We start from the raw sequence: 9,665 nt of genomic DNA on the forward strand, positions 1-9,665 counted from the left end.
TGGCAGGCAGTTTTGCTTGCTGGTGCTTCAGATAGAGGCACACATTGGTCTCAGTGGATTTAAGGAGAAAAATAGATACAGAAAGTTCTTTCTAAACAAGACCAAAAAATCCTTTTCTTAAGCAGTGACAGGTAAAGAGGTTGTCTTGGCTAACCTTGAATTGTGTTGCCCTTGATTGAGACAGTTTTATGGTGGGAATGGTAGTGGTGATAAACTTGTTGGAAATTTGTCTGCTGATAGTAACCTTTGTGGTATCCGTCACAGACATCTTCATCCTCACAGGCCTAGAAATTAGTATGAAACTAACAGAATGGAGGAGAAACAAAGGACCTGAATAATTAGCTGCTTAGGTAATTGTTCTGTGTTTTCATAACTGGTGAAAAAGAGCAGTATTAGAAGCACTTACACATTCTATGTAAGGAACACTGCCTGAATTTATATTGCAATTTTTGAGCACCATTAACTGTTTAAAAACAGGCATATTGTAGGTAATATTTTAAAGACAAACAGAAAATTTATCTTTTCAAGATGGATCTAAAGCTTAACCTTATCAAAATTACAAAATTGAAAGCATGTGATTGAAAAATATTAATGCATAGGTGTAAATATTGGTCATTTTAAATGTCTTTCAAAATAGATTGTCTCTTAAATATTAAACTGAACAAACTTTGAACATGTTATAGAGTTTGTGCTGAAGGTTAAATTTCCTAGGGTGATGGATATTTTATAATATGGAAAACAAAACCTTATTTTAAGAAATTTAGAAAACTTTCAGGCAAAACTAGAACACATTACCTATGTAATTCTACCACTGAGAAGGTGTCGCTGTGAGAAATTTGTATCTTTCCAGTCATCTGCTCATCTCTTTTCTCCTGTGCTTGCATACGTTTCCTCTCCCTTAAAAATCAGATACTTGTTTGTAATCTGCTTTTTCACTCAACAGTATTGTAGACCCATGTTATAACTTACTCCTCTACATTGCCTTCAGTTATTGTGTGCTTTCTGTTGGATGACTGTACCATGTAGTCAGTCATGTTTTCTGGTACTGAATACATAGGGGGGTGTGTGTGTGCGTGCGCGTGTGTGCGTATTTTTTTCTAACTTAACTAATGCTTTAGACATCAGTAGGTAGACCTAAATCCTTGAAACCTTCCACGTGGTGACTTTCAGTTCTCATTGCTGAATTTGTTTCTAGAGATGGAAGAAATTATATTGGATGGGAACTTTTTTTTCTTTTTTTTTCTTTTTTTTTTTTTGAGATGAAGTCTTGTTCTTGTCACCCAGGCTGGAGTGCAGTGGCGTGATCTCACTGCAACCTCTACCTCCTGGGTTCAAGCAATTCTCCTGCCTCAGCCTCCCGAGTAGCTGAGATTACAGGCGCATGCCACCATGCCTGGCTAATTTTTGTATTTTTAGTAGAGATGGAGTTTCACCATGTTGGCCAGGCTGGTCTTGAACTCCTGACCTCAGGTGATTTGGCCACTTCAGCCTCCCAAAGTGTTGGGAATACAGGTGTGAGCCACTGTGCCCAGCCTTTTTTTCATCTCAGTACCAGCTTTTATTTATCAGATTGGTAAAAATGTTAGAAAGTGTGCAGTGAAATGGGCATTCTTACAGTCATGGCAAAAAATATAATTATCTCTGACTTTCTAGAAAGTAGTTTGGCTTTCTAGAAACTTGTCTGAATTCTCCCTATTTAGGCAGGATGAATTCTGACTACCCCAAGGTGGCCAACCTTGTCCCTGTGATTCCATCTCTCCCAGAAAGAGAGGTCCAGTCTCAGGGAAAACCCAGATTTGCTTGGCTTAGCCCACCTGACAGCTGATCACTGGAAATGGGGTGGGCCGGTAGAGTCCTTTGGTCAGGTTTGGTGTTGAGAGAGACATGGAAAGATGGGAGGGAGGTAGCAAAACTGGCCTCAATGGAACTATGTAAGTTAATATAGAATGGCAAAGGGATGTTTCTTCCAAGGAAGAAATTCTAGGGAAGGAAGAAAGTGGAGGGGAAGGCAGCAGTTCTCCAAGTTTTGGGGTCAGGATTCCTTTACACTCTTAAAAATATATTGAGGGCCCAAGGAGCTTTGGTTTATGTAGGGTATATCTATTGGTATTTATCACTAGAAATTAAATCAGAAATATGTAAAATATTCTTTAAAAGCTCACCACATATTGTTATAAATGCTTTTATGAAAAGAAAATTTCTAAACCCAAAGTAGTACAATCTTACATCTTTTGCAAATTTCTTTGATGTTTGATATGTCATCTGCATGATGTTTGATATGTCATTTGCATGATGTTTGATATGTCATTTGATATGTCATTAGCAAGTTATGTCAGTTTGCTTCTGCATTCAATTTATTGTGTGATATTTTCTTGAAAAAGTGTGAACAAAGGCCAATCTCATACAGATAACCATTTTAGATCATTGTGGATATATATATATTTTTGAGATGGGGCCTTGCCCTGTTGCCCAGGCTGGAAGGCAGTGGTGTGATCACAGCTCACTGCAGCCTCAGTCTCTGGGGACTCGGGTGATCCTCCCACCTCAGCCTCCGGAGTAGTTGGGACTACAGGTGTGTACCACCACACTTGGCTGACTTTTTGTATTTTTTGTAGAGACAGTGTTTTGCCATGTTGCCTAGGCTTCTTTTTTGATACTCCATCAAATCTTGGTTTTTCTTGAACTTTGGATCTTCCACCCTTGCATGATATTACAACATCATGCATTGGTCATTTATAAAATAGTGGTTCACTAAGATCTTCTACATGTTGATACATTTGATTGTACAGTATCAAAATACATTCATCAATACCACCATCAATCTCATCAGAATACTTTTGGAAAGCGATGGTGGATATAAGTTTTCTAAAGTTCTAATTTTTTGTTCAAAATTTTGAATTTTACTAGTAATTTTATTATTGAATTTTATTATGGCCTGTCTGTTGTTTTCCTTAAAATGACAGAATCTCATTTTTTGAGAAAATATCTGCCAGAAATGCAAGTTAAAATAACATTTTTTGTCAGTCAGCCTTTCAAGTAAAAATGGTATTCCATTAAAGTGGTTAATTCACTTCATGACTTAGTCACTCAAGGGTTTTTTCTCAGGCAGCCTGTAGGAATGCTCATGTATACTTCCCATTTCATCACTTGAAATATTAAGAAGATATATTCAAGGATTTAGATGTAGTAAAATATTCACTGCTTCATCATAGACGTTCTTTTTTTTTTTAATTTTTGAGACAGGGCCTTGTTCTGTCACCCAGGCTGGAGTGCAGTAGCATGATCACAGCTCACTGCAGCCTCAACTTTCTGGGTTCAGTCAATCCTCCTGCCTCAGCCTTCCAAGAAGCTGGGACTACAGGCATGCAGCCACTGTGTTCAGCTAATTTTTGTATTTTTTATAGAGACGAGGTTTCACCAGGTTGCCCAGGCAGGTCTTGAACTCCCAGGCCCAAGTGATCCCCCTACCTGGGCCTTCCAAAGTGCTGGAATTATAGACATGAGCCAAAATTCCCAACCTTATCATAGACATTCTTAAATGAAACTGACCTTTTGTTGCCCTTCCTTTGTATTTTTATTTTTGGAGACGGAGTTTTGCTCTGTTGCCCAGTCTGGAGTTACATAGGTGCAATTTCAGCTCAAGGCAACCTCTGCCTCCCAGGTTCAAGTGATTCTCCTGCCTCAGCCTCCTAAGTATCTGGAACTACAGGTATGCACCACCACACTGAGCTGATTTTTGTATTTTTAGTAGAGATGGGGTTTCACCATGTTGGCCAAGCTGGTCTCAAACTCCTGGCCTCAGGTGACCCGTCTACCTCAGCCTCCCAAAGCACTGGATTTACAGGTGTAGGCCACCATGCCCCACCCGCCCTTCCTTTTTAAACCTTTCGTGTGCATAGTGAAGAATACCATGACTACTAGTAGTTTGGTGTTACTGCCTTTGTTTGTGCTAAAGTACCAGCATTTTTACCCACCATTGTATTTGCACACTTACAGCAAATGTCACCATGTTAGTATTCCTGTCAAAATAGTTTGGACTTGGGGGTCTGAGGGCCACACTTTGGGAACCATTGAAATAGGTACTTAGACCTACTAGATATCATATCTTTTCATCTACAAGGTTTTTAAAAGCTTAATTTCAGTTAATTTCTTTTTGTAATTTTTAAAATATGGTTTTGAGGGGTTTCAGTCCAGAGCAACAACACGTATTTTATTTTGCTTATGCTGAAGTTTACTAGACAAATACTAACCTAACAGAATGAAGTCCTAAATCTAATTGCAATTTCCTTAGCCAAAAGAAAAAAAACCCAAAATTAAAAGCGTAAAAATAGTCCATATGGTGTATTCTCAGTGTATGCTGAAGAATTTATAGAAGAAAATGCAATACTCAGTAAGTGGTGTTCTTTAAGAATAGTATTGGCTGGGCGCGGTGGCTCACACCTGTAATCCCAACACTTTGGGAGGCCGAGGTGGGCGGATCATCTGAGATTAGGGGTTCGAGACCAGCCTGACCAACATGGAGAAACCCTGTCTCTACTAAAAATACAAAATTAGCCAGGCATGATGGCACATGCCTGTAATCCCAGCTACGCAGGAAGGCTGAGGCAGGAGAATTGCTTGAACCCGGGAGGTGGAGGTTGTGGTGAGCTGAGATCGTGCCACTGCACTCCAGCCTGGGCAACAAGAGCGAAACTCGGTCTCAAAAAAAACCAAAAAAAGAAAAAAAAGAAGAGGAGTAATTCTGAAGAGTTTCTTTTAGCCTGTAAAGAGATTTCCAACACACTAAGAGAAGAATGAGAAGAATGAGAATAGTAAAATAAACCATTACTGAAGAGATATACTGTTAATGATGTCCTCCTTCAATACAACTTGTTTTTCTTTTTTTTGTTTTTTGAGATGGAGTCTTGCTCTATCGCCAGGCTGGAGTGCAGTGGCGCATCTCAGCTCACTGAAACCTCTGCCTCCCGGGTTCAAGTGATTCCCCTGCCTCAGCCTCCCGAGTAGCTGGGACTACAGGCCTGTGCCACCACACACAGCTATTATGTTTTTTAATTTTAGTAGATACAGAGTTTCACCATGTTGGCCAGGACGGTCTCCATCTCCTGACCTCGTGGTCCACCTGCCTTGGCCTCCCAAAGTGTCAGGATTATAGGCATGAGCCACCATGTCCAGCCATCTTGTTTTTCTTCTTTCTTTTTCTTTTTCTTCTTTTTTTTTTTTTCAGATGGAGTCTTGCTCTGTCGCTGGGCTGGAGTGCAGTGGCACGATCTCAGCTCACTGCAAGCTCTGCCTCCCGGCTTCACACCATTCTCCTCCCTCAGCCTCCTGAGTAGCTGGGACTACAGGCGCCCGCCAGCGCGCCCAGCTAATTTTTTTGTATTTTTTTAGTAGAGATGGGGTTTCTCCGTGTTAGCCAGGACGGTCTCAATCTCCTGACCTCGTGATCCACCCACCTCGGCCTCTCAAAGTGCTGAGATTACAGGCGTGAGCCACCTTGCCCGGCCCATCTTGTTTTTCTTAAAAAGGAACCTTCAGTAAATATTTGGTTTCTGTGGCTTCAGCTTTAATTCAGATTACAGTTTTCAAAGCAGTTTTGCCTAAAGTTGTTTGTGCAGAATTGTTTTCTGTGACTTGAACCTAGTTATTCTGAAGCTAATATATGATAATAATGTTTTTTCCCCAATTTATAATAGAGAACAGTACAAAGTAACAGGGGGAATGTCTGTTAGTGGGTGAAAGCACATAATGCATAGTTCATTAGTTGTTTTAAAAAATCACATGTAATTGTGTTCCAAAAATATATATGTATAGTAATGGCATTTACTTGGTATTACTTGGTTTGTGTGATAGAATAAAATATTAGAATTTTATGGTGTTTGAGTTAGTTATCTATTGCCCTGTAACAAATTTAGCAGCTTAAAACAACACACATTATCTCACAGTTTCTGTGGGTCAGGATTCTGTCCAGTTTACCTTGGGTTCACTGGCTTGGCCTCTGACCAGGCAGTGAAGGTGTTGGTGGCGGCTGTGATCATCCCAAGGCAGGATAGGGAGAGAATCTGTCTCCAAGCTCACATTGGCAGGATTCATCTCAGAGACTGTTGGACTGGGCCTCCGTTTCTAGATGGCTATTGGTCAGAGGCCTTTTACAATACCTTGCCATGTGGGCCTCTCCATAGGGCACCTCATCACATGGCAACTGGCTTCCATCAGAGGGAGCAATGCAAAGAGCAGGAGAAGGGTGACCAAGGCAGGCATCGTAGTCTCCTTGTAGCCTCACCTCAGAAGTGATGTTATTTTTGCTGTATTCTCTTTGTTAGAAGTGAGTCACTAGGTCCAGGGGTGGAATTTTACAAGGGTGTGAATGGCAGGAGGTGAGGGTGATCAGGGCCATTTAGAGGCTGCCTACCAGTGTTGAAGAAAATTGTTGACTTCTATGAGCTGTAGCAGCAGACAGTGCTATGCAAGGAGAATGGCTGTCTCAGAAGTCCAGCTCCTCACATGGGTTTAAACGTGTTGCCTTTTCCCCCATACATTTTGTTTAAATCCATGGTCATCTTGCCATTTAGTGGTGTGGTTTAATTGCATATTTGGGTTAGTCTGTATGTAAACATTTAACACAGATGTCTCTGGGTTAAACAGGAATCCTGTTCATCTTCACCGATATGGTCTGTGGACTCTGATGAGCCAAATCTGACATCAGTTCTGGAACGTCTAGAAGATACTAAGGACAACAGTTGGGTGAGGAAAGAAACCAAGCTATTTTCTCTTTTCCTCATGAACATTATATTTAGAAATTAAATGTTAAGTGATAATATTATATAAAAGCATGATTAATAACTATAAGCTTAGAGGAATTGAAGTCTGGGTATTTTAAGTCCTCCAAATCTTACTTACTACCTGTATTCTCTTTATTATTTCCCACATGTATAACCTTAGTTTAGATTAGGAATTCAGGGTCTCTTTTTCCCTGAATTCTAACGATTAAGCCAAGCAAGCGTTTTGGGTGGAGACCACTAGCCAAGGTAGAAGTGAGGGGAGAGACGGGGAGAATGACACCAGAACTAGTGGGAGGGGATTGCCTTTCCTTTCAAGGGTCTCTAAGTCTGCAGTAAAAGTCAAAGGTATTCAAATAGGAAGTTTTGTTTTTGTCCTTAGTATATAAAGAAGCATAACTTTCCATTTTGAAAAACTTTAGAAACCTTTTTGCTTGATTATAAAACTTATAAGCAACCATTATTGAGATTAGTAAAATATAAAAAAATAAAAATCTCACATAATTTCTCTACCTAATATAACCACTGTTGACATGATAGCTAGTTTCTATCAGTATGTATTGCTTCTTTGTTGTCAAAGTACTTATACCCTTACAGATATGTTTAAATAGTTGAGGTCGTATTCTATAAATATCTATAAATAGCTGGGTGCTGTGGCTCACACCTGTAATCCCAGCACTTTGGGAGGCCGAGGCAGGCAGATCACAAGGTCAGGAGTTTGAGACCAGCCTGGCCAATATGGTGAAACCTCATCTCTACTAAAAATACAAAAATTAGCCCGGCGTGGTGGCAGGTGACTATAGTCCCAGCTACTCAGCAGGCTGAGGCAGGAGAATTGCTTGAACCCAGGAAGCAGAGGTTTCAGTGAGTCGAGATTGTGCCACTGCACTCCAGCCTGGGCAACAGAGCAAGACTCCATCTAAATAAATAAATTATATATACACACACATACACACACCCTCATATATATATATACATATGTGTGTGTATACAGACACACACACACACACACACACACACACACACACACACATACACATACACCTACACATGGCTGATTGCCTCACCTCTAGCACTGGGAATCAGTCACCATGCTGTCCTTGTGGAGTCTTGTGGCCCAACAAGAGGAAGCTCTCCCCTGACATTGCCCCTCCAAAGTGCGCCACTTCCAGTGAGCCTCCTGTCATGCCTGGCCTGTGGACAGCCAGCCCCCGCCATCCCTCCCACCACCAACCAAGCATGGGGGTGCTGTGTAGGCAGCTGTGTGGTCTGACAGTCTCCACCAGTCCTGCTGTCCCTCAGCTGAGAATCAAACCCATTTCTGGATGACGGGGAATGTGTCCTCTGCTGGCTGTGTTCTCTGTGGAGCTCAGGGGAGGGAAAAGGCCAAGCCATTTCTAGGGTGCTGTCGGGACCAGTGAAAAGGTCACACCCTTTCCAAGGGAACTTTTCCTGGAAAGCCCCTGGAGCTTAGCTGGCTCTCATCCTGTGATAAGCCAGAGGCTCTGGGGGGTGAGAGAGCAGAAACCCTCGTCACCCCACCCAACGGGGACCTGTATACCTCTGCCAGCCTCTCACTTGGCCTTGCTGCTGTCCTCTGAGACTGCCTATTCCTCCCTCTCTGTGACTCTACACCACCATCACCTCCTCCAGGAAGTCCTCTGGATTGACTCCTAGCTTATTACATCTTTATTGTGCAGACCCTCTCCACTCAAATCCCCTCTTCAACTGCCCACCCCCCACTACCTCCAAGACAGAGATTCTGGGTTCTTGCAACTGCAGCCCCTCAGAGAGTGTAAGAGGGGCAGAAAAAGGAGATCAGGAGGTGGGGGAAGCAGCGCTGTCAGAGTTTCCAAAGCCCTGGCCAGCAAGGCCTCAGAGGCCTCTGTTGGGGTGGGGACCTCCCTGGCTATGCACTCCAGCAGCACAAGACACCTCTGTGAGCTTCTCCCACTCAGCCCTACAGGAAGCAGGAGGGCCCAGCCTCAATGGACCAATTCAGACCCCAGCGCTCCGGAAAGTACCTCTGCTTCCTGCCACCATTCTACTCTGGGCAAACAGCCTCTACTCTCTTCTGCGGGGAGGGGGCCGCAGGCAGGTGGTTCAGTGGTTAGGGCCAACCATCTACTTCAGTTCCTGTCTGGCCCAGATCCCTGATGTTGACCATGCCCTAGCGGGTGTATGTATACCTTTAGTGCAAGGGTGGTGTGATGATTAATACCGAGTGTCAACTTGATTCGGTTGAAGGCTGCAAAGTATTGATCTCCTGGGTGTGTCTGTGAGGGCATTGTAAAAGGAGATTAACATTTGAGTCAGTGGGCTGGGGAAGGCAGACCCACCTTTAATACTGGTGGGCACCATCTTTCTAATCAGTTGCTAGCGAATATAAAGCAGGCAGAAAAACATGAAAAGGCGAGACTGGCCTAGCCTCCCAGCCTACATCTTTCTCCCATGCTGGATGCTTGCTGCCCTCTAACATCGGACTCCAAGTTCTTCAGTTTTGAGACTCGGATTGGCTCTCCTTGCACCTCAAACTTGCAGACAGCCTATTGTGGAACCTTGTGATTGTGTAAGTTAATACTTGATAAACTCCCCTTTATATATCTATATCTATATATCTATATTTATATCTGTCTATATCTCCTATTAGTTCTGTCCCTCTAGGGAACCCTGACTAACACAGGTGATTAGGCACAGGGAGATGTGCCCCCTTCCCCGTGGGTGCTGGGTAGGTAAATGTTTAGCAGTGGGCTTTCTTGGGGAGAGGGAACCCTGATTTTCAGTATTTGCCTCTTTTCCTGGTATAAATGTTCCCACTGCGGGCAGCATCACCTGCCTCTCAACAGTTGGCTCCTGGCCGCTGCCGTGAGCTGTTCCAGCGGGTGACAG

Source organism: Pongo pygmaeus, chromosome 16, assembly GCF_028885625.2.
Source record: "Pongo pygmaeus isolate AG05252 chromosome 16, NHGRI_mPonPyg2-v2.0_pri, whole genome shotgun sequence".
NCBI classification, from domain to species: domain Eukaryota; kingdom Metazoa; phylum Chordata; class Mammalia; order Primates; family Hominidae; genus Pongo; species Pongo pygmaeus.